The following is a 25400-nucleotide window of genomic DNA, read 5'->3' as shown; positions in this document are numbered from 1 at the left end:
GCATCCATTGTCTTTATCAAACACTCTCACATCAGGTGAACCTTCTTCAGCAATTAAGACAAAGTTCTTTAATAAATCAACCAAAGTAAGAGTACAAGAGCGAAAACATTTATTAAAACAAGCCAAGCTAAATTGCTATTTACAAAAACAAGTATTTAAGCCTGTAACACTGTGTATCGACTTCAACTTTTCTGATCACGAACGATTTTTCAACAGTTTTCTGTTTCAAGCATCAACAATGTAAGGAATAAAAATAAGCCTACTTGACTGTACAACGCTGCCTGTGAACTGATCTAAGCAACAACAAAAAATATTCTTCAGCTCCTTTCTCTCAAAGTCTGCCGCTTATCTTGGGAAGAAAAAATCATTTTTGTCAGTTGGCGATAAAGCTTGTGTCAGGGTATCAGTTATTAAAGTAGATCGAAATATTGGGAGGGTGAAAAATGGGGTCTGGGAAAGAAGGGGCAGCTCCCTTCAATGTTTCAGCTCTCCCCGTTTAGACCATCTCCAAAAAGGGAGGGTCTAGTACAGACTACTCAACTTTCTCTACTCAACTTTCTTTCTTTGCGCCAAAAGGTCATATGTAGGATCAATGCCGATCATTTTTCAAACTATTGACCTTCGAGATTCTTTTTGTGTTCTGATTGGCCAGAACACTAAATAAACTCGTAGCTAAGTTGAACAGTTAAAAAGCCAATCAGACCGAAGAGTGATCAAATTACATTATATTGACAATCTCAATAGAGAGCATTGTATACACTGTATTCTGATTTGCTTCTCACGAAGATTTCAGATTAATTCTTTGTTACCTCGCTGCCACAGCACACAACTTAAGAACAGGCAAGTTATTCTAAATTACTACTCTGCTCCTTACTCGCTAAATAAGTTGCCATAGAAACCTCTTATCCCGAGCGCTCATTCAACATGATTAACATCACCATCATCGCAATCATTATCCTCCTCCTCCTGCTCATCATCATCACCACCATAGTTATCGTCATATTCATCATCCTCATCGTCGTCATCCTCCTCCTTTTCCATCATCTTCAAAGTCATCGTCATCATCATGATCGTCATGATCATGATCATCACCATCTGGCTCTTTTCTGAATCTTATTCCTTCTTTTCTCAGCTCAGCTGTTGTAAGAAGTCGTATGGTAAAACTCTCCCCCGAATATTCCACCTCCTATCACAAGAAAAAAATGTAATAATATCAACCACGGCACTGATTATGTGTAACACTCAACTTGCATTCCACACAAGTTGATATATTTAAAGCGCCTTGCTTTCCGCCACGTTTATTAGAGTATCACGTTTCCTTTGCTATGGCTAGAAGAATCTGTTTCAGTAACTATGTGTAACATTCAACTTACATTTTTGACACAAGCTCATTATTTGACGCATTTAAATGTATTTGTCCAAAATGCGAGCAGTAAACATTCACTTTTGAATTCAAATCGCTACAAGTGACCAAAACTATATCTAACAACAGGGGAAATGTTCTCAGATAATCCTTGGCGATTTAAAAGGGGCGATGGTTTACAAATAAACACAAGAATAAAGTAAAATACTGTATATTTTTTAAAGGAAAGAAAACTGTCTGATATCTTCTGAATTGTTTCATTTCCGCATATAAAGTATTGGCTAATTTATTCCCTACCCGAGGGTAAATCAGTAATTGTATACTATTCCAACCTTTGACGCCTACACGTAATGGGTTTTTTACTCCAGATCACTTCTCCACAAACAAGTCTGTTACATAACTGAAAGTAAGACAGTTCTAAATATTTCTTTCTTATGATCCGGTGTTCTCGCTGTAACGTTTTTTTTTAACTTACCCAGAAGCGAATAGTTTTCCTTTCGATGTACCCGTACTATTCTGACAAAACTGCATGTTTGAATAAAATGCGAGACACTCAAATAATAATGATAGAAAAAAAACCAATTAAAAACAACTTAAAGGTTCACACTTGTGCTTAATTCGCTTAACCGACGCCTCCTAACCTATCCTCCTATTATTTCATACTACAGAAGTTTCTGGTTTGCTTAGTTTTGTGATTAGAAGAATAAAAAAGGCCTACACTTTACAGGAAAGACAAAACAGCAACGAATGAAGGTAGGTAGATCTTATTTCGGTGATGGCAATACGACTTACCCATCAAAAAGTTGTTTATGCTCAGCGATGGCACAGAAACATGGGAAGCTGCGTAAAATGTACACAGAACCAACTCCAAATGAAGTTAAAATATATATATATATTTTAGGATTTATGCCAGACCAAGCAGAGACAAATACATACGGTAGTAAGTTAAACAACTTCATTATCAACAACGTTGTTCTTTAGTTTTTCTTCCAAAATGAGCTTTCGTGACGCGGGAAACCGATGGCATTGCGATCACCTGACACTGTTACAAAACATGAGCAGTGAAGCCAAAGAAAAAAGAATCCAAGTGATAGATGAGAATGTTAAGGCTATTCCTCAACACCGGCGCTTTTTGTTGTAATCCGTTCCGTTCAGTTCCTCATTTTTTGTATGCCATGTAGACCATAATCCTTCAGTAGTAATTTTACCCGCTATCCTTTTTCGCACGTGGAGAAGCGATGTTAGGTACGTAAAACTTTTCCTTTTCTCTTGTTTACCGCCATTCATCATGTGGTTTTTACGGCTCCCTGAGTCTCGTCATCTTTGATGAAAGGGCGACCGGATCGTTCTCTAAATATTGGTATTCTTCGCCGTCATTAATTCGTTGGTCGAAGCGTTATTCTGTTATTTTTCGACATCTTCGCCGCTTTATTTGTGCGACCCGGACAGATTTTAAGGAAACCATCCAACAGCGAGTAAATGATAATTTAGTCGTACAGTGCCAAGTTTGACTAGTGGTCGCGTGTGGCGTCTTTTTAAATGATTTGTTTTGCTTTTTGTTTGTTTTCAGTGGGGCACTCACAGTGCTTGACGCACAGCAAAGCTTCAATAATGCTATAGAACTTTTAGCTAAAAAAGATGTTAATGTATAGTAGACCTCCAAAATGCTTTTTATCCTTGAATAGTTTGATAAATTTATACGCTGAAAGATACTGTGAAGGCGCTTTATTTTGTTTACGACGTGACAATTTTTCTATAATTTTGTATATCAGGATGGAAACAACAAGCCGAAGCGTTTGTCAGAGGTGACCCATCTGAAAAGCTTTTTCTCAATATTTTTCCTCCTTTTTTCCACCTTCCCTTTTTGCAATACGAGTTAAAAGTTGCTTCTCTTCCCCCTTTTAAGAAAAGAAACTGAGAAAATATTACCCGTCGAATTTCGTGCACGCCTGTCTTCTTTCCTCCCGTAACATGTTGTTCCTTATTCTGTGCTTGTGAGGGTTTACCCTTATATTTTGGTTTAAGACACTTTAAAGGTTTTGGAGCATGAGTTTTAGATTTTAGTTTTTCCTATAATCCGTACAAACCTTAAAGAAGTCAAGACATGACAATAGAATCAACATGACTTTCGCTTTTTAAAAAATGCACTTGAATTTTAAAAAGGAAAAAGTCCATTTTGTTTTTTTACTTATATTTTTAATGGGTTAATGTTTCCTGAAAGCAAAAGCGAACAAATACCAGCACAGATTATAGGGAACAACTTCATAAAATTCAAAGCATGTACGAGTTGAACAATTCTTTCTTGCAAATGATCAAACCCAAATAAAAGCATCCCACAGTAACAACAGAAGCCGAACACTTTCAAAAATTCAAATTGAGCAGAGGAGTTGGGTCAGAGAAAAATTCTCACAATTCGTCTTTTTTTCTCTCTCTTATGTAAGGCGTAACTACACAAGCAAAGCAAGGACCAATCGAATGAACTCCCAAAGTTTTTTTAAGTCATTGTGTATTCGAGAAATATCACGTAATTTTGAAATCACTTATTTTAATCTTCACCATTCTTTTTCTTCAAATCATCCTCAAACAAGCAACGTATGAGCCATAAAAGTACTTAACACGGGCTGGTTATGGTCTCCATCCACAATACTGGCTCCTGACGTCACAAAATAGAAAAAAAGAAAATTCTGAAAATAGTGACTGTTCCTGAACACTTCGTTCTTTCCCATGAAAAATAATCTGATTAATTGAGTCCAAAGGAACTTACTGGAAACAGTATCGACTGCTGTGCTAAAGAGCATCTAAATACAAATCAGATACAACTGCGTGAAACAACAAAAAGACACTTGCATGGTAATCGGTGTTCACATGAATGTTTCTCTCATTTCCTGTTGTACACAACTCTTCACACTCTGTCCTTGTCATCTGAACACCTTTCTTTAGGTGCAGGTAACTCAGCATTGGAACACTGCTGAGATATTGGACCAGATCTCTGACCCCTCGGTAAAGTGGATTGGACTCTAGATTAAGATACTCCAGCTTTGGTACATACTCTAGTGCGCGAGCCAGTGCTGATGCTTCATCTTCACCCATATTTGTATTCGACAGGTTCAGCTTAGTCAGATTGGGCACATTGTTCAGGCTCTTGGCCAGTTCAATAATCCCGTGACCCAGTGCATTGTGTCCTATATTCAGCTCTTCTAAATTGTTCAAGTACTCTGGAACATAATTAAGTGCACGGGTCAATTCTGATGCTTCATCTTCACCCAAATCTGTATTCGACAGCACCAACTCAGTCAGATTGGGTACATAGCTCAGGTTCTTGATTAGTTCAATAATCCCGTGACCAAGTGCGTTGTCTGCTATATTCAGTGCTTGTAACTTAGTTAAGTACTGTAATGAGCCAGCTAATGCCACACATTCCTTTTCTCCCATTTGTACATCCTTTAAACGTAATATAGTCAACTGTGGCACGTGATGAAGATTCTCAGCCAAATGACTCACACCACTGTGTAAAGGGTTGTTTGTCAAGTCGAGCTCACACAAATTTGGAGAATGGTACAGTGACTCGGCAATAAAAGGAGCACACTTTGCTGTTACATCGATTTGGAAAAGTATTAAGCGGTAGAGATTGTCAGTAAAAATTAATTCTGTTAATTGTGCTCTCAATCAATTGACCTTCAAAGACAGTTTTCCCCCTCTCACCGGCTATTTTGATTTCTCGAGGAAGTGTTACTGAACGCAAAACGTTCCTACACAGAAGAACATCCTCAACTGTTTCAACCCAAATGTCAACCTTTCCCGCCAGTGACAAACAATGGTTCTCAGTCAAAGGCAGTGCAATGTTGTTGTTTTCATTATTTACCAAATTATCCACAGGTGGCTTAGAAGAGCAAACCGGCGCTGATAACAGTTCAGGAAACAATCTGGAACGAAAAACCCTAGTTATTATTTCAGTCAGAAAGAAATAGTTTCTTCCCTCGGACTTTCTTCCCTCAAAAGTTTTGAGGAAAGAGTCCGCCTTGATTAGATCCACGTACTTTCCTACAACTTTATTTTCTCCAGAGGACGTTAAAACGACCGCTTTCGAGTCAGAAATTATGGACAGCAGATCATGGGGAAAATCATCAAACCTCCACCAGTCCAAAAAGAATAAATAGTTTGGAAAACTGCTGATGGATTTGAAGAAGTGTTCTGCAGCAGCAGCAGAATAGTGTCTTTCCTGAAGTATCACAACACGGTTAACACATGAGAGAAATGCAGAATACACGGCTGTTCTGTCTGAGGCTGGACACAAAAAGAAACAATCGACACAGAGTAGAATAAAGTCGTATTGTTCTTCAGACAAGTCATCGACAGAAGGCGTCTTAGTGAACTTGTAATTTGCGAGACCTTCTTTCTCACCGACATAACGTAGATGATGAAAAACAAGCCCGGCAGCTCCTGATGACAACTCACATACGAATTTTAGAACCTCAGCCTTCTTCCTTGATTTCTCAAACGTATCCATTCTTGACAAGGAGGTGACAGTTTTATTCTTCTTCACCGTCAGTTCTTCAACGATGAAACGAGCGGCGAGAAACTCCTGGACTGACTTATGAAGAAAATAGACGATCCTCTCACGGTTCAAAGCGGAAAGTTTGCAAACTTGAAAAAAACCGACAGCAATTAGCTTCTCGAAGAGATCACCATGCGCAAATTTGCTGAAGTTAAAATGAAGACGGTCCTCCAAAAGAGCATCATATGCAAGTTTTCCTATTTTGTAAAGTTCCTCTCGATATTCATCTACGCTTTTACCTGGTGCGACGTTGTCTGCATCTTTTGTAGCCATGTGATCCAAGAGAGTCTGAATAAATTCTACGTAAATGTACGCACGAGATGTGGGTAGCTGATGCTTTTTCTCTCTCCAGAGCAGACATAACATCAACAACAGAAGCGGTATTTCTGCCATCTTTTCGAGGTTCTGCTTCTCCAGGTAGTAAAGTAACCCTTCCACGTCCTCCTCATCATCAAGAATCTTTCTTGCAAACTGTTGCTTTTGTTCCCTGGTATCGAGCCCGTTGATTTCAAACTGAGCATGACTTGGCATTCTTAGCTCATCTTCATTCACTGGTCGCGTTGTGATCATTACACAACAGTCTCTCAGTTGACTGCCTCTCCAAATCTGGTGAACTGGGGATGACTTTCCACCGCTGTACTCGTCATATCCATCCAATATGAGCAGCACTTTCTCCTGGTTTTGACGGACATATTCATACAAGTTATTGAATGCTTTTGGGTCATCAGCAGACAACAGTTCGGCGGTTTTCAAGATAGTACAGAGGTCCGGAATATCACAAACGTCTCGCAACTTGATTAACAGTAGAAGAGAAAGCTTTCTGAGGACTTTCTTTTTGCCATTTACCCAATCCATAGCGAGTTTTTGAGTGAAGGTAGACTTTCCTATTCCAGGTCTTCCATACACAAGAATTCGTCTACGGTTGGGATGATCTTCGTCACCTTCAAATACTTGGCTGCAATCTTCAAGCCTTGTTTTCGTAATCCTGTGAGGTTGTCTGTTGTCTTGTAAGAGTGTTAACTGTACGTAGATTTTGTTCATGTGTACCGTGTTGTCAGGGTCCCACGGAGTTATTTTTACCTGACACATGGTGCTGCTGTAAAACTCTCGCAGCTGATTCTGGCACCATTCCAGAAATTGCGTTACAGTAGAATCTGTGGACAGGAAGAAAACCCTGCTCAAACATTGCTATATCTCACATTGAAGGAAACATAATCATTACTGGATTAGGGTCTTTCCTTAATTTGGTGTATTTATTTCTTCCCCAACTGCAATTTGTAACTTTGGTAAAGCTATCCTTCAATTCTTGGGTAAAAGCTAAAAAATATATATTGTTATTCATTAAATCAGCTGGTTTTTTCTTTTGATCTCGTAACTACTGTGGTTGGCGTGTTTTCTGGGGTGCAGTTTCCGATCTCATAAAGGCGAGAAGTGCGGGCTCATTTCATGAACATCGGATGGAAATGGAGTCTATGGTTTGTTCCACTATACGAAAAAAAATGTTTCGCGGAATTTGCTCTCCGCACACGCTGGTTCAGCAAACGAGGACTGTATACTCTCTTTTAAGTTGGCTTTTATTCTTCAGCTCACAACATTCACGTTCCGCCCTACGATCTAACTATTTTAGGATCACAAATGCCACTTTTACTGGCTACAGATATCCACATCCAGATACGTAGGTCCGGTGTGGTCGGATAGGGCTTAGTTCTCTATTTATTTCCTAATCGGTTGATCCCACTAAATCCTGTTGCATGGGTCTGTTAGACAAATCTTATTATCGTTAATCTTAACACGCGGTTTCAGTAGCAATTATCTAGTTAATTACATCATTCTTTGTCGATCGTTCTACGCATTCTTTGTCAATATTTCCGGTTACATTCTACCGGTCTCTATTAGAGGTAAAGAACCAATAACTCACTCAGTGCGCCGCTAATCATGTGAAATATAACAAAACAAGCAAAATCCTAATAATGGGTGTTAACGTTCTATAACAAAATGTATATATAAAACAAATAAGACGAATGCTGCTTTGATCTGTGAACAGGGAAGTTATTCAATGAACAACTTTCTCTTCAGAAAATCATTAAGAAAAACTTTAATCTTATAGTAAATATGTAACACTTCGGATCCTCTAGTATGAAAGTCTCAAGCGGACTGAATGAAGAAGTAATAAATTGAGGTCCTAAGTGACAAATACCTTCACACTTCGAGCGCTTTATGCCGTGATCCACTGACTCGTTTAATGAGTTCCTTTTTCCACCTTCGAAAAATACGAAAAGTGATTAAACGCGAGAGACATCAAGTCGGTAAAAAAACATCACCAAACAGATCCAATTATCATAAGGCAATTAGGAACTGGTAAAGGAAATCGCATCTGCAGTTTGTATTTCTGTGGAAATAAGAAAACCCTGAACATGGGAAATGTTTGCAAAATGTTTTAAATTATTTTCCAATGAAAAAAAAAAACAATCAAAAAAAGGTGAGAGAAGGCTAAACTGCAAACAGCATCAATAATTTTTTTCAGTTCAGAGGAAGATGTTGTTCCTCTTGTTATTAGTCCCACGAGCGAAATTGAGACCCAGACCTTCGCTTTCTGCGTTCCAAGGCTCCTCCACTGCGCAAAAGAGAACCCTATGACGAGTTTCATTTTAATAAGAATGGCAAAAACATTTTCTCGATGCACCCTTTTAATTATAAAAACACACCATTCAAATGTCAGCGGATCCATTACAGGGGAAATAATTTGTTTTTTAAAATATATACCGGCTGTCTTAGCGGACGAGGCATTTTGGAAGGACTGGGCACTAGAACAGGATGCCTCAACAGGAACTCTTTTACTCAATGTTAAATCTTCTCCATCAGTTGAAATATCTTCAAGAAAAAAAAAAAAACAGACAGCAGTTAAAGTTGCCTCATGACCACATCATGCCTCTACATTTAGTTTTAAAACCGTCTCCGTTTATGAACACTGTATCCTAAACTTGCTTACAAAGTTTTTTTCCAAATCATTGTGAGGGAAGAATTAAAATTATTGAAAATCTACGTGAGGAATTTAACACCTCGGTACCTCGGCCCAAAAACTCAACATATGACTACACGCCTGAGGAGCGTCACTTTCTGGAAATAAGCTCATAAACCAGGACAGTGGCTCAAGTGATTTAATTACAAAGCCTTCTTGTCGTTCAATTAGCAATAAGCCCACAGGAAGCACTTCCTGATTGTTTTTGCACTCTGCGTTTCCATTCCGATCACTTTCTTCATTCTTGGGGTACAGCAGATTATATCATGGTATCTCATAGGAAAAATACATGCTTCTATCAAGAATCATTTACCTTTACAGCTAATTAACAGAGCTTATTAGCCAATAATTTTGAAATATATACTGTAATGTTTCATCGCCATTTTCTCAATAATTTCTATTTCACTCAATTTTCAATTTCAGGCCTAATTTATTGCACATGCGTGTTTCAAAATGGAGAGAATTCAACAACAAATGAATATCAAATCTACCATTTTTTTTATTTATAAAGGTGATAAGACTGAGTGGAGTCCAATTCGGTCTGTAATCATAACAGTTATGTAACAATATCAGACGGCCACTGAAGCGGAAGTTTGATTTGTTTATCACGAGTTTGATAACAGACAGAATTATACGACACAAAGTCAGTCCTGTTACCAATTAATAAAACTATGGCAAAATTCAAGAAAGAAACTAAAGATCGGTTTTACGTTTTCATTAAAAAAAAGAAAAAAATAACTGAGTTAATTCCGCGAAATGCCGTGACAAAAGCGTGGGCTCATGAAGCGTTCTGTTCACTTACACAGGCATGACGTGTTAACTGTCCCTTCAACTGCCCTATTACAACTGTCCAATTACAAGCATGCTCGGGTACACAGTCCTATCAATGCTCAAATCGGGCAGGCACATTTAGAGAATTTTGTTATAGTTTTGATTATATTTGTAATAGAAATGTCAATTAACATTAATATTACTGAGCCTTAGAACGGAAAAACACATTGTTGGGTGTGATATCATCGATAATCTATACCCTTCCATCTGTGGATGAAAAGAGAAATGCATGATTGGGGGCAGGGCATTTAAAGCAGAAATATCAAGCCCAGTGCAATCCCCATAGAACTATGTTCCTTTGAGGCAAAGTAGCGCATGTGGACATTTTCGTTACAATTCTGCTCCAAAAATCGTTCTTCGTGATTAGCATATAATCAAAAGAAGTCATCAATCATATTTCTAATTCAGTTTAGTGGAATTTTTTGGTAATGCAGTTCCACTACATTCATATAAAACAAATCTAAACAGCAAAAAAGACCTAGTGAGAGTATGCAAACATACTGTAAACCTAAAACAAACATTAAAGCTGATCTCTTTACCTTTGTAATGTGGCCAATCTTCAAAAATACTGCAGTCGTTTACAATGCTGATAACAAACGAAGCTGCCATTACACTTGCAAATGTTTTCCAGTTTTCTTCTGCTTCAGTTCCATCTGGATAACCTGAAATACCCTTGATGACAACCCACTCCATTTTAAGATCATGTGCTGCACTGTAAACCCCTAAAAAATTAAATAACAAGCTAGCTTCTATGCAAAAAAACAACAAATATTATCCAAAATACACGCAAACTTGCATAGAGTAAAGATACCTGCGGAAAAAAAATACAACAATTCTAAAATGTTTCCTGATTTTTCAGCAAAAGCATGGGCAGATCACATACCAATTTTTCGCTTGACAATCCCTTTCCCCCTACCCTTCCACACCATTAACTTTAACCTTGCCACATCGTCACCTTTGGTATCACAGATTTGTAAGGAACTAGCGAGAAATTGCTGTAATTACATGTAAATATGTATGTAGTCAAGCATAAAACAACAAAGGGGAGGAGTTACGTCTCTACTTTACATAAGCTGTCGAATAGCCCCCCTCTGGCACACAATTTTCTCTAGGTCTGGTCTCGTACTGTTAAGCCAAAAAGAAACTTTATTCTAACTCCCTCTACAGGTGTACATGTACATGGATACTACTCAGTTCATCAGCAGCCATCTGTAATCCTGGGTAGAGACACACTGTGAGAGTAAAGTGTCCCACCCAAGTCTACAGGTGTACAACACAATGACTTAAGCTGGAACTTGCCTCCAGACCTCTTAATCTAAGATCCAGTATACTAAGAATCAAACCAGAGTATCTCTAATCACCAACAGGAAAAATCCCCCACCATGAAAACTCTTATGATAAAATTAGTGTCAATTCTGTGTCTCAGGATATAAACCTATCTACGTCTCTTGCAAAGGATTTTTCTGTTACCCTAAGGAATACAGATGTCTTACCCTCTCCTTCAGTTTCAATTGCAATTGCTCCAGGAAACGACTTCACAAGCTCATGCGATCGCCACTCTGCTTGTACAAGCTCAGGGCCACTCAAAACCTCACCACAGTGGACTTCAACTTTCCTTTCTTTTGGATTTTCTAGGGGTGCATTCCAACCATAACCTGCATATTTGATGAGTTCAGCAATGTCTCTACTGACAGGAGTTGTGATCCCACGAAATTCCGTGCAATCCTTTGTAGCCTTCTGATAGGAATATGTTGTGAGCTTTTCTGAAAGAACCACATCCCCCAGCTTTGTTGTTTCCTGATTCATACCACTACAGTGGCCCACAGAAAACACAGCTTTTGGTCTCAGCTGAGTGACAGCATCTTTTACAACAGTCAAAGAACCACCAGGAGCTGTAGAACCCTCTGAGCATCTCATCAAAGCAACTTTCAGTTTAACATCTTGATCTTCACCAATGCTGCCAAAGTATACATGACCAAGCCCTTTATAATAGCTTCTGAATGGATCAACAATGTAATAGTAGCAACTTAAGAACTCACAGTCCTTCACTGTTAACAACAGAATGTCAATTGGGAGTTGAACATCCTTCCAACGTTTATAATTCTGGGTTACTTCATTTATCTCCGGAAGATCAATATTGATCTTTGGTGGGTCACCATTAGTGTTCTTTGAACTACTCTCTTCAGTTCTCTCAGTTTCTGACATAATTGCCAATCAGATTCTGAAAAAAGAAAAACTGAATTATGCAAAATATCAACTGGCAAGGTAATTTACCATATTTAAGCCTGATAACATGAGATGGGAAGAAACTGAGAACCAGCACCAAGTTTCTAGTGGTTCATAATGCTCTTTAAGTTCCCTTTTATACAGAAAAATGTGTGGAGAATTGAAGCTCCTAAAAATCAAGAGAGAGCTGCTGTTAAACTCAGTATTCAATGAAAATGGATTGTCTATAGAAGCAGTTCTATCAGAATGCAGTGAGCTGTATTCACTGGACTTGAGTGTATAGTTTACAAATTGAGTGGAGGAAGGGCGCAACTCAAGAACCGGATGCACTGAGTACTGCATGATGATTTAAAGAAGACAGTTGCCAAAACGGAAAAGAAAGATCACACAACAAAAATTGACAAGCCAACTGACTGGGTGAGTGATGCAGTGCAATGAAAGTAAGAAATTGTCATGGCAAGATATGTGTGTGGCTTACTAGACCCCATCCTCGGAGACCCAGGGGCAGTGAGTCGATTTCAAGTTAAGGGCAGAAGAGCCCCTGGGGACATTGTCTTACAAGACTAGTTCCAAACGCTCGCAGTCGTTCTGGCATCTGATTGGTGCCAGAAAATCTTTGTGTTTTTCTGCCCAATCAGAGGGAAGTGTGGTTTGGAGTCCTTTCGTGTGTTTTAACACGCACATATTCAACAAGCTCTGTTGCTCGCTATGTTTGTTTGGGCTGTGCGACGAAGCTTTGCGCGAGGTGAAAAGTTTCAGTCTCAGCAACACAATGTAAGAGAAATCGATCAGATTGTCCGCGAAATCTTACCGGAAATTATACTGAATACTTTCGCAGGTATCACAAGAGAACGAGTTTAAAAGTTTGCGAGGTTCGTATAAAACATAATGGTTGCAAGCATTGATATGTCGCTTTAAACGTTAGATGAGATATATGCCTAAATCTTTCAAGATTTTTTTGTATAATTTGCTGTCACTGAAACTTTTCCAATCCCGTGAAGCTATTTCGTCGCACGGGCCACGCAGGTATGTCGAGCAACTGGCGCTTACGCATTTTTTTGTGCACGCCCGGCCAAAATCTAATATAATCTTCGCTTGAAAAATTAAAAAGAAAAGTTAAACGTGGAAACTTTTGTTTATTAGACGTGGGTAGATAACCCTGCACTAAGCTGACATTTACATTAAAGCAAGCTCGCCCTTTCCATCCAATATTTCTTTGTCTTTGGTTTTGTTTTCCCCAATGAAAGCAGAATCGATTCCCAATGATCAAAGGTAATTAACTTGGACTTCAACAATCGACAAAAGCGGTGAAGTGACAATGACCAAGGGACTAGAAGAGAGTCCGTGGCCTTTCGAGCTCAAGAATTTGAACACTCAACGCAGCTGTTGAAAGATTAACTTTCTTCAAACGCCTTCGGTAACTGTCCGAAAACATATCTTCTTTCCACGATGTTCTCGATGATTAGTTTTTGTTCAAATTTTAATTAGCTAACCGGAAACACAGCTAAGCTTTCTTTAAGCGCTTGCTGGAGGTCGTCCACGTACTTAACGTTCTCTGCAAGTTTGGCCATATTTTAAAGACTTCACTACAAAGCAACGATTAGAATTTGGCGCGCACAGAAAGCTACGTAAGTGTAAGCGCCAGTTACTTGACATACCTGCGTGGCCCGTGCGACGAAATAACTTCACGGGATTGGAAAAGTTTCAGTCACAACAAATTGTACAAAAAATCTAAAAATATTTAAGCTTACATCTCATCTAACGTTTAAAGCGACATATCAATGCCTGCAACCATTATGTTTTATACGAACCTCGCAAACTTTTAAACACGTTCTCTTGTGATACCTGCGAAAGTATTCAGTATAATTTCCGGTAAGATTTCCCGGACAATCTGATCGATTTCTCTTACATTGTGTGTTGAGACTGAAACTTTTCACCTCGCGCAAAGCTTCGTCGCACGGCCGAGACAAACAAAGCGAGCAACAGAGTATGATGTATATGTGCGTGTTAAAACACACGAAAGGACTCCAAACGACACTTCCCTCTGATTGGGCAGAAAAACACAAAGATTTTCTGGCACCAATCAGATGGCAGAACGACTGCGAGCGTTTGGAACTAGTCTTGTAAGACAATGTCCCCAGGGGCTCTTCTGCACTTAACTTGAAATCGACTCACTGCCCCTGGGTCTCCGAGGATGACTAGACCCTGATGGGAACTGAACAAATGACTTGTGTCTAAGTACAAAAACTAATCTCACATTGAGACATAGTGAGCATACAAGCATTTACAGTTAATGACATTAGAGATGGGTACCTGCAAGTGAAACTTGATGAAGACCTAAGTAATATACAATGTTACACATTTCATTTTGCAGATATAAGTGGCTCAAATTGCCTTCTGAAATATCCAGTGCACCAGAACTCAATTAAAGGCATTTTGATGGAAACATCAAAAGAACTGGAGGGAGTGACTCCAAAGCTGACAGCTTGTAAAAAAGCATTAATGAATAGAGTTTTGTAAAATAATGACAGAAAAAAATTGCAATACTGTATATGAATAGCTTGAATACTGCAGACAAATTTTGACCTCTGAGGGTATAGTCCCTTTACTGGCTACCGGATCTGGCTAAAGTCAAGGCTATAACCCAGTTGCCATTAGGCCACATAGCAAAACTTGACCCAGGTAGTTTCTTCTCATGTCACAATCTCCAAGGAAACTAATGAAAACAAAGAATTCAACCCACTGATCTCACTTTTAAAGTCCAAGAAGAAACCTTTCGCAAAAGGAGAAAGATCATTTCTGAGCCACCACTGTCCCACTATGTATATGAAGAAGAAAAGTGACTCTTAGCTGAGTGCAGTTTTACTTCAAACTGCTAAACCTGTGGCTTGACAGAGTTGGACAATGACTCAGACAGAGAAGAGATACTGACAGATAGAGAATGACTGCCTTGTATTAGTGTTTGGCTGCATAAGCTTCAACCTCTAGCTGAGTATCTCTTGCGTGGATAAGGAAAGATCACTGCCATTACAGATAACAAGCATAGTTTAGAGATAATTGTACCCTAGAGCATTATTAATGCACCCACTCCTGAAGTATAACTTTAGTGGATCACATTTACAGGAATGGAACTCAAATGTTGATCAGTGATCCCCTGTCAAGATATCAAACCAAAAATAGGGAGAAGTATGATTATGAAGTCTTCCTGTTCGAAGAAAGAAGAAATGCTCATGGGAGAGACTGTTGTTAGAGATTCAAACAGTTTTCATTATCATTAGCCAAAGCAAATGCTTAGGATGCTGATCACATGAACTTGTCAGTTAATAATAATAATAATAATAATAATAATAATAATAATGGCGGCGAGTTGTGGAGACAGGTTCTAGTGGCTCCGTTAGTAATCTTGTTTTTCGCAAAAGCAAGCGAAGTTTAGAGCGCTATTTTACATCCGGAGAAGTACGTATGCACTTTGGAAATTTTCAAACCGAACAGGGGAGATATTTGGTGTCTCTAAACGCAGGAAAATCATTCAAAGTCTCAAACTTTACAATTTCAATAATGTTAACTGACGACAATATGGAAGATAACTTACAACATCCTCCACGCAAACATAGGCTCAAGTGGACGGACGAAATGAATTCAACATTACTCGATTGTAAAAGGAAAGCCCAACAAATGGTTAAATCTAATGCGCCCGAAGTTATGGATGGAAATCGTAAGAAAGGTTACATGGAAGTGATGAAGGAACTCTGGGATCAACAAGGCTATGAGCATCTCGCAATACCCAGAAACAATCTACGACATCAAGCTGCCCGATTAGAGAAATTGCTTGGCAACGCAATGAACAATATCATGGATAAGGTTGGACAACGGCAGAGGAGCGTAATCGAAAGAGATTTTGCTGAAAAGAATGAAAGCATTGACAATATTTCGAATGACCAAAATGCTAATAAGCTTGAACAAGGAAAAAATTTGCATATCGACCAAGATACAACTCCACTGGGACCGACACAAAGACAACTAAGGGATGAGGCACGCGCACTGATAGAAAAGTCGTCGCAAATGTTTGATCTAGTGCATATCGATCCAGGTAACTATGAAAATCGGGAAATCGACACCAGAACTAAAGAAAAACCAACGAAGTAAGACATTGAAAACATCAACATCGCCGTGAATGAAATAATTAATCAACATAATATATCACCTACTGAGGACCCATTTATTTATTTATGGATGGTTAATTGTGCACTTTATTCAACCACAGCCGCTTTTCTACTGATGATGGAAAAGATCTACTGTACAGGGCGCACCGAGGAAACAAAACTCCGAAGGAAAAAAGAAAGAATTTCAGGGCAAAGCTAGAGACTTAAGGAAGAAAATATCTATCGCCAAGGCGGAGTTAGAAAGGCTAAGAGAAAACAGAAAATTGACCAAGAAAGGGAAACAGAATAGATCAACCCTACTAGAAGAATGTAAAGTAATCTCATCGGCTGAACTTGTCAACTAAATGGAAAAGAAAAACTCGCAGCTGAGAAAGTTAAAGGCAAAGTACCTTAGAGAAAAGAAACAACATGAAGCAAGATCACTGAACAACCAATTCAAGCAAGATGCAGGACAGGTCTATGCAAAGTTTACAGAGATGATGGATGATAGACAAGATCGCCCTACATACCAAAGAGTTGGCAAAAACATTAATCCTGATAGTAACACTAACACCTTCGAGAATATCGAAGAAGCGGGCAGATTCTGGCAGAGCTTGTGGGAGAAGAAAGGATCTGGTAACGAGAAAACTAAATGGCTGCTGGATATGAAAGAAGCTATTGCTGAACAAGTACCAACTACCGTAGAACGAGAGTGGAATCTAGAAACCCCACTGGCCGTCAAGACTTTACTCAAGAAACGAAACTTCAGCGCACCTGGCCCAGACAGATTGGTTAACTTCTGGTGGAAGCGCGCTAATTCATTACATGAGGGGGTTAACCGTGCATTTCAATCCATCTCTAAATACGATGAAGACTTTCCACTATGGTTCTCGGAGGGTAAAACACGCTTAATACCTAAACCAGGAGGCTTTTCAAGTGAAAACCAAAGACCCATAACCTGTCTGAATAACATCTGTAAGTGGTTTACCTCATGCCTCCAGACCCCGTTGGATAAACACCTGAATGACTATGATCTTATGGAAGGCGAACACAGGGGAGCGAAGTCTGGCTGTAGTGGAACGACTGACAACCTTATGATTGATAGGATGGTCACGCAGGACTGTCATCGAGGTAAACGCAATTTAAGCATGGTATGGGTTGATGTTTGGAAAGCGTATGATTCTGTTGATCATAACTGGTTGATTGAGATGATGGAAGTACACAGGGTACCCGCCTGGATTGGTAAAGTGATAAAACACCAGAGCGCAAGCTGGAATACCAAGATCGTAGCGACTACAAAGCAAGGAAGCGAAATGTCTACCACCATCAGATTTCACAAGGGACTGCCTCAGGGCGACGCCCTATGCCCACGCCTTTTCACACTGTGCCTTAACCCTGTTGCTTGGTTATTGAATGCTACAGAGGGATACAGACTGTCTAAGCCCTTATCAGCTCGAATAACACACTTACTTTATGTAGACGATCTGAAAGTGTTTGCTGCCTCTGAAACTAAACTAAATCAGGTACTTCGATCAACCTGCACTGCAATGCAAGATTTGGGACTTCACTGGAACCCAAAAAAGTGTAGCGCTATTCATGTGTGTAGAGGTAAACAAGTCCAAGATGCCAAAGACGTCAAACTCAACGAGACGTCAGTGGTAAAGAATCTCGAGTCAGGATCCAACTACAAGTTTCTGGGGATTAAAGAGTCAGTTATGCAAGACAAGAAGCAAGCACTGAAAGAGGCAGCAAAGGTGTATTTCAGAAGACTATCCGTGATCTGGACGAGCCCACTATCTGATTTTAACCGCATCCTTGCTACAAACCAGTTTGCACTTCCAGCACTCACATACCCCATGTGGACCCAGCATTGTCCACTTGCTGAACTGCGTGACATCGACAGACAAACAAGAAAGATCATCTGCGAAAATGGAGGGCGTCATCCACTTAGCTCCATAGCAGTGCTATATCTACCTAGGGAGAAAGGAGGACGAGGACTACGAGCCATTGAACAAGAGTATAAGCTGATCAAGATCAAAGCAGCAGTTAAGCTCTATGAAAGTCTAGATCCCAAGATGAAATCTGTGCAACAGTTTGAAGAATGTGCTATAGTCAAGGGATTCTCCTCTCTTATCACTGACTTGAAGAAGTTTGCACAAGAACTGGATATAACTCTGAACTTGAATACCACTGAACCATCATGTAGCCCAACAGAAGAACCAGAGATAGCTATCAAAGATATGCACACCAAGAAGCATATAAAGAAAGTTGTAAATGAGAAACTAGTCAAAAAAGTCGAAGATCAACAGTGGCAAGGAAGTCTTTTAAAAGCAAAATGGCAAGATGATCAACTGAGCCTTGAAAATTGTTTTTGCATGGCTTAATAAATGGCAATGTGCTACTACCCACTGTATCGCAAGCATCATGGAACTGTACGAACAGCTCACACCAACAATGGTCTACATGGCCTACAAGACTGGAACAACGGACAAGAACGATGTCAAATGTAGAATGTGTGGCGAAGGTCCTGAGAGCATGGCACATGTACTTGCTGGATGTCCATCATTAGCTCAGTCCAAGTACTTAGAGAGGCACAATTTTGCTTTGAAAGTGTTCTTCCTTGAGATGCTCAAAGACCTAGAGCTCGCTGATAGTACTCCGCCATGGTTCTCAGATGTGAAGCCCAAACCTCTTTATAAGTCACCTGATGCTGAGGCATACTGGGATGTACCAGTATATGCTGATCATACATACGTACAATCTAATCGTGTGGATGCAAGTTTCATCGACCACAAACACAAGAAGGTACTTATGGTGGAAATGAGCGGCCCTTGGATCAACAACAGAGACAAGAAAGACAAAGAAAAGACCAAGAAGTATGGAGCACTTAGCCTTGAGCTGACAAAACAACACCCAGGATACAAGATCTCACAAGTAAACGTTATTATAGATGTACTAGGAGGATGTTCTACAGCCATGGAAACTGAAATGAAGGGCTTCTTTGGTACAAGATACAAAGAAATATTGCTGAGAATGCAGAAAGCTGTATTAAGTAGCACTCTGAACATTGCAAGAACATTTAAACTGGTTACAGCATAAGAATTTTAATGACATTATGATTTGGTTTTTATGCACAGGATTTTATGGACATTTTAAGTTAAGGATATTTTAAGAACCGAACAGTAAATCATGAACATTTAAAAGAAAAAGGAAAAAAAAAAAACATCTTAGTATTGGGCCAATTGACACTTTTATCGTTTTATATTGATCATTTATATTTAAGTAGTATTAGATATTATTATAGTTAACAGTCCTGTCATGCAGATAGGTTACGAATTTTCGCCCTATCTTGCTTAGCTCACTAGCATCCAAACGTGTATACTGCATAATAATAATAATAACAATACAGTTCTTAAAAATGCATTATACATAAGTCTCAATGCTTTTACATAAGATTTAAGTAATTACAAAAACAAAACAAAAATTAACTTTAAACTTAAAGCGATTTTAAAAAGGTGAGTCTTGAGCCTGGTTTTAAAGGAATCTAAGGTTTCAGAATATCTTATAAAATCAGGAAGTTTGTTCCAAAGCATGGGGGATGCACACGCAAAGGATCTGTTGCCATGGGTAGGGTTCCAGATCTTGGGACAGACAGATTAATGGACCTTGAGGAATGGAGGGAGCGGACAGGTGTATAGTGAGTTAACAGATTTGCCAAGTAATCAGGAGCCAGACCATAAAGGGCCTTATAGACCACTTTCATAAATGGCTGCCGGATTAATATTCTTTTGTTTAAATTTAAATTTGCCTAGGTGGCCTCGTTCTCCAGTACAAAATTCAAAAGAATACATTATCTCAAGCGAGGCCACCCAGGCAAATTTAAATTTAAACAAAAGAATATTAATCCGGCAGCCATTTATGAAAGTGGTCTATAGGTATGGAGAAGCAGATTGAAAATAACACCATGTTCTATAGGGAGCCAGTGCAGATTGATGTGGACTGGAGAAATATGTTCAGATTGTTTTGCTCACGTAATAAGTCAGGGGGCAGAGTTTTGTAGTCTTTAAGTTTCTGTATTTCAGAAGAACTAGGGCAAGCTGTAAAACAGGCTATTGCAGTAATCCAGTTTAGAGGAAATAAAGGCATGAACAACCCTTTCGGTGTCTTTCTGAGACAAAAATTTCCTGATTTTATTAAGTTCCTGTAAAGATATTGGACCAGAGCTGCATATAATTATTGTTGATGTGGGTGCAAAGAGTGAGGGAAGAGCCAAGAGTGAGACTGAGGTCTCTTGCTTCGTCTACTGGTTCGATAGTAGCAGTGCTGACTCTGAGGTGACGTGAAGTACTGTCACTGGGCGTGAAGCGAGAGTAGAAGTGAATGACTTCAGTCTTGGTTGGGTTGTGTTTAAGACTGTTCTGCATGTTCCAACATAGAACATCATCAATGCAAAGTTCAAGCTGTTCTAAGGCAACACAACGATTGCTCCGCTTTATTATGATGTAGAGCTGAGAGTCATCAGCGTACATCATCGCAGTTCTGTGAACCAATGGATGGGCCAAGGCTAAGAGACATTACATTCTAAAGTAATGCTCATAATTTTTAGCCTTACACAGAGATAAACTATCTAGCTGTCAAAGATGAATTAGCATGTAGTATACAAGGGAGTTAAACCAGAGTTCTTATACCTTGATGGTTCTGTGCTCACAGATGCACTAAAGATTCCCTCTACTAGTTTGGAAAAAGAGGGATAAATTTGACAAGAAAGTGTTACTGTATCTTGACCATTGATTCACCATTACATGAAATACCTCAATAGCATCTGTACTAGAAGCAAATCAAAACCAAACCAACCTTCATAAACCATGCAAAGTCAACCTACCACAAAGAAGATGGCAAATAGTTAGTATCTGTTCAAAGGAAAGAAAGATTTCATTGGATTATTGTAGACAATCTGACCAAGTATTACAGTAACCATTAATTTTGGAAAAAAGTGAGCTGCTGAGACACCAGTCCAGCACATGAGGAAGATATTTGCTAGGCATGGAATTCCAAAGAAATGATTTCAGACAATGGACCCCAATACACCATTAAAGAATTTAAACCATTCAAAGCTATCTAGAACTTCCATGATTATAATAAATCCTCCTGCATGCCTGCACCACTCTAGAGGTAATGGTACTACAGGGGCTGTGATAAAGTAAGGAAAAAAGATTGTATAGATGAGCCATGCAGCACCCAAGGATGGACATCTTGGAACACAAGAATACTCAGCCTATTGGGTCAGCTTCATCAAATGAAAACCCAAAACCCAAAACAACAATTACACTTCCCCTTGTTGAGCCTGTGCTGTTACTAATATAAACAAAAAATTAGTTTTGATCTCAAGCATTGTTAGAGCTTCAATAAAGAAGACGCAGTGCATGGGCCAAACGATATCATGCATAATAGGGAGGATTAAAGCTGCTGCTGTCTCTCTTTTACAAGATTACAGTAATAAACCTCAACCAACTTCAAGTCAGGTGAAAGGAAGCCATGTGCATGATCAAAAGAGAAAGTAACAAGTCATATAAAATCAAGGCAGATGGGATGAGTGCCGAAGAAATCAGGAGGACATTTGCAAAACAACAAAACTGCAAATGCGTTGGGAGTGAATTTAGAGTCCATGTTGAAGATTCCCATGAAACCAGCAAAGCAGTTGAATAGCAGCTAGCTGAAGCCCACCAGTAATAAAGCAGAGCCTTAGCTAGTGAAGAATGTGGCAAAGTCAACAGAACAGGAACAAAATCTGACACAAAGAAAGTGATGGGCAGTAACTTCTACAAAGTTGGCAACAAAAATGCCTGCCAACTCCTAGATACATGACACTTTGTGATGTCTAAATAGAACTTTCAATATCATTTTTTTTAGTAATGAATTTTGGATTTGTTTTTAAATGTAAATAATTGTCTTTGCACCAAGTTGTGTCATTGTTTACCTTATTATACATGTACTAGTCATGTGAATATTTATTTCTAGAACTGTAGCATGTAATCATATGGAATGTTCTACACTCATCCGTTACCTGTCAGACAGGTGTGCGTGTATATTATTCCTATATATACTGCCTCAGAGGAGCTCAAATCAAGTAGTTGTGTTATCACTTGATAAATAATGGTAATTGAACTGAGTGGAGTGCAATTTGGGCTGAAATCATACATGTGATTTCAAAATCGAACGAGCGAGCAGCTCGAGTTCGATTTGAAATAACAAGTATGATTTCAGACCAAAATTGCACGACACGAGGTTCAATTACCACTTTATTACATCCATTTTGAAATCGCCCAAATACAGAACTTGGTCAATTCAAATATTTTATTGATGCAGTACTGAGCCGGTTTTTAAATAAAAAGCGGAACGGGAAACGCATTTACATCTTATTTTGAAAACAAAACAGAAAGACTTTGACGTCATGTGTCAAAAACTCAGTCAAGCGTATCAAAAGAAAGACAAGTTTCATTCAAGAAATTCAAGAAGTCCTCAATAACTCAGAAAAATAGTGGAGCGTTAAAAGTTCAATCCTCGTCGTCTGACTCAATGATGTAAACCCTTCGTTTCTTCTGTGGTTGGGGTGGAGAGTTCTGGCTGTCTCTGGAGAAGAAATTGAAGGTGTAGCCTGTGTAATTCTGCGATGGAACGGGAGCAGCACAACTGAAGGCTTCCATGTGGTACTGCGGAGACTGCAATGGAAAACGTGGTTGAAATCCTGAAAATTCAGCAGACTGAAAACCAGCATTGGAACCCATGGCCTGATACATTTGGCCTTGTTGTTAGACGTGATAAATAGGAACCAGAGGTGTTCGTTTAAGTTGGACTGCAATCTCTTGATTTGAGGCTTGATTTGCAGTGTTTTGGCGGGAGACTTCGTTTGCTTGATTTTCGTTTGACACGTCTTTATATCCACTGATAATGTGAGACAGTTCTTTCCTGTGATTCTCGTCTATTTCATCGTAGTCGTCTAACGAAGATTCACGTGCATGGCCTGTTATTTCACAGATGATATTGTGCGGTTGACCTGATTTCTTCAGTTTTGATACCAATGTTTTCCTCATGCTGTGGTTCGTCAGCTTCTTATTCGTCCTGAGACAGGAGGCCATGGATTTCATTAAATTGCCGATGGTGTTTTGTCCCATTCGAACTTTGGTATACCAAACATCCGCTGATTTAGGACGATTTATGATGCTTAGATAGAGCGGCCCTGTGTTCTTCATTCCTTCGGGTCGCTTGGACAACCAAAGCTTGAATAGCCGCACTGAATTGCTTTTTCCGCCATCGGTGCTGAACATTGCTTGTGGTATTGTTTGCCTGATGGTGAGACCACCGCTCCGTGTTTTAGTGGGACCTTCTCTGAACTCAACAACTTCAGTTCCATCTTCTCGCTGTCTTATAATTACGTCTTCCACGTACGCAGTGTTCTTGGCGACCACAAAATCCCAGTTGTTCCATCAAATTTTTAAAGTTGACAATGGTCACGACCTTTCCATTAAAATCACCCAACTGACCTTTTTCCCACAGGGCTGACTCTTCTTCACATGTGATTGGCTGAGCTTTGTTGGGTCTCTTTCCCTTTCCTTGTTGACGCAGGGAAATTGCTTTCGCATTGAGGATTTCTCGTAAGGAGTGAAACTCCCTGGATTGCACGATGCTCAGTGGATAGTTCTTCTCCTTTAGATATCGTTCTATGGCACTCTGCATGATTCTAAGGGATTCTGGCTCATAATCATCTCCGTCTTTTTTTCTTACTTCGGCGTAAAACTTACTAAGGACTTTGTCAAGTTCTTCAGGCGCCATTGTTTTGATGGAGACATATTCAAGATGGCGGCATTGACACCAGCTTCTGAAAACATTCATCCATTGTTTTGTGGAGTGGGACGTATTCTTATTGGAAGTTGCAGACTTAAGCTCATGTATTTCATCGCTTGAAATAATGGGAAATCTTGCAACATCCACCTCTTGTAGCGGCTTTTGATTTTCTTTGTTCGTTGCTGATTAGGTGGACTCGAGATCGCGCGGATTTTGAGCTTGAGAAGGTACAAAATCGTCAAAATATTCACCAAAATGTAGAGAAAAAGTAGGAAAGTCCCTGGCATGTTGGTCTTCAGCCTGAAGAATGTCATTGTTATCATTCAAAAAGTGGAAGAAATTAAACTCATCCATTTTTGGGGGGAAAAATAATAGTTTTGGAAACAAAAGTTGCAAAATTTGCCAGATGATAGTCTTTGTTTTTCATTTTCCTGCAATTTGATTGGTCACTTTAAACAAGCCTTGAAATCTGATTGGTTGTTTGTTTTAAGTGTAAATTCCTCATTGGCTGGAAAAAAGATGCAATATAGAGCAAAATATGGTGCGATTTGGGAATAAATCGCACCAATTAGAGCCAATCAGAATACAGGGACCACCAGTGATTTCAAAATGGATGTAATAAGGTGCCAATAAAGCTGTGTTTTGGGCTGTGAGCAATGTACTACTACATATTGTTAATGATTACATGTTAAAACATTTTGGGAAGGAGTTACAGGCAGAGTTGATTGGGTCGACTCTTTCATTACATGTACAAGTCATGCAGATTGATGTCGATAGATTAGCACTCACCTTTCAAGGTGCTTCTCCTGAGAGATGATAACAGCAGTTGTAATTAACTCCCAGGTACTTGTTTTTTCTGAATTGAATCGATAAAACCATCCACCAGATGAACCACTACCCACTACATTGTGTGGCTGATTGTGTTCACACCAATCTACTGGGTGGTGATTAATCTGGTGGACAGCAATGAAACTCAACCAGCTGTGGGAAAAGGAACTGTTTTGTCTGTACACCTAGGTGTCATAAAGCCTGTAGCTGTTGGATTATGGTACTCAAATGGAACTCAGAATATTCTGGAACTTAGCTGTAAGGAGGCAAAACACATACATGTTTGGATCAACATATCAATCTGAAGTGACTACAGTACACTGATAACTGCATGCACACAATTGAAAAAAAAAATGGTTTCAAGCCCTTCATCTGACAGGAGTGTTCAGTGTACTTGAATTTTAGATGCAAAATCAAAAATAGGCTTTATGTCGCAAACTAGAAATGGTGAGCAAGACAAGAACTCCACAACCAGTAGAAAACATAACTTTAAAAAATTAACATGGTGATGAGGATGTTCAAAACTTACTTAGTATTCACAGCAATGTCTATACAGGATTGTCACGCAGTCTGGGTGTTTTTCAATGGATCTCT

General features: G+C 39.2%; 4 pseudogenes across 1 annotated transcript in view; 1 reads left to right on the top strand and 3 right to left on the bottom strand.

Moving 5' to 3' along the window:
* Positions 1-25400, bottom strand: part of LOC111346482 (NLR family CARD domain-containing protein 4-like) — a 28540-nt pseudogene extending 3140 nt beyond the window's left edge. The window contains exons 1-7 of the transcript XR_015998313.1: positions 25336-25400; positions 24768-25062; positions 11262-11989; positions 10308-10490; positions 8682-8789; positions 8116-8178; positions 4205-7072 (exon numbers count right to left, since the gene is read on the bottom strand). The product of XR_015998313.1 is annotated as an NLR family CARD domain-containing protein 4-like (transcript). The remainder of the gene's footprint in view (positions 1-4204; positions 7073-8115; positions 8179-8681; positions 8790-10307; positions 10491-11261; positions 11990-24767; positions 25063-25335) is intronic.
* LOC148735968 (uncharacterized) lies at positions 87-3486 on the bottom strand (annotated as a pseudogene).
* LOC148735967 (uncharacterized) lies at positions 17133-19263 on the top strand (annotated as a pseudogene).
* LOC148735966 (uncharacterized protein KIAA1958-like) lies at positions 22477-24120 on the bottom strand (annotated as a pseudogene).

The sequence above is a fragment of the Stylophora pistillata genome, chromosome 3 (genome assembly GCF_964205215.1).
Source record: "Stylophora pistillata chromosome 3, jaStyPist1.2, whole genome shotgun sequence".
In the NCBI taxonomy this organism is placed as follows: Eukaryota; Metazoa; Cnidaria; class Anthozoa; order Scleractinia; family Pocilloporidae; genus Stylophora; species Stylophora pistillata.
Note: the sequence above shows the minus strand (reverse complement) of the source record. Positions and strands in the feature narration are given on the sequence as shown.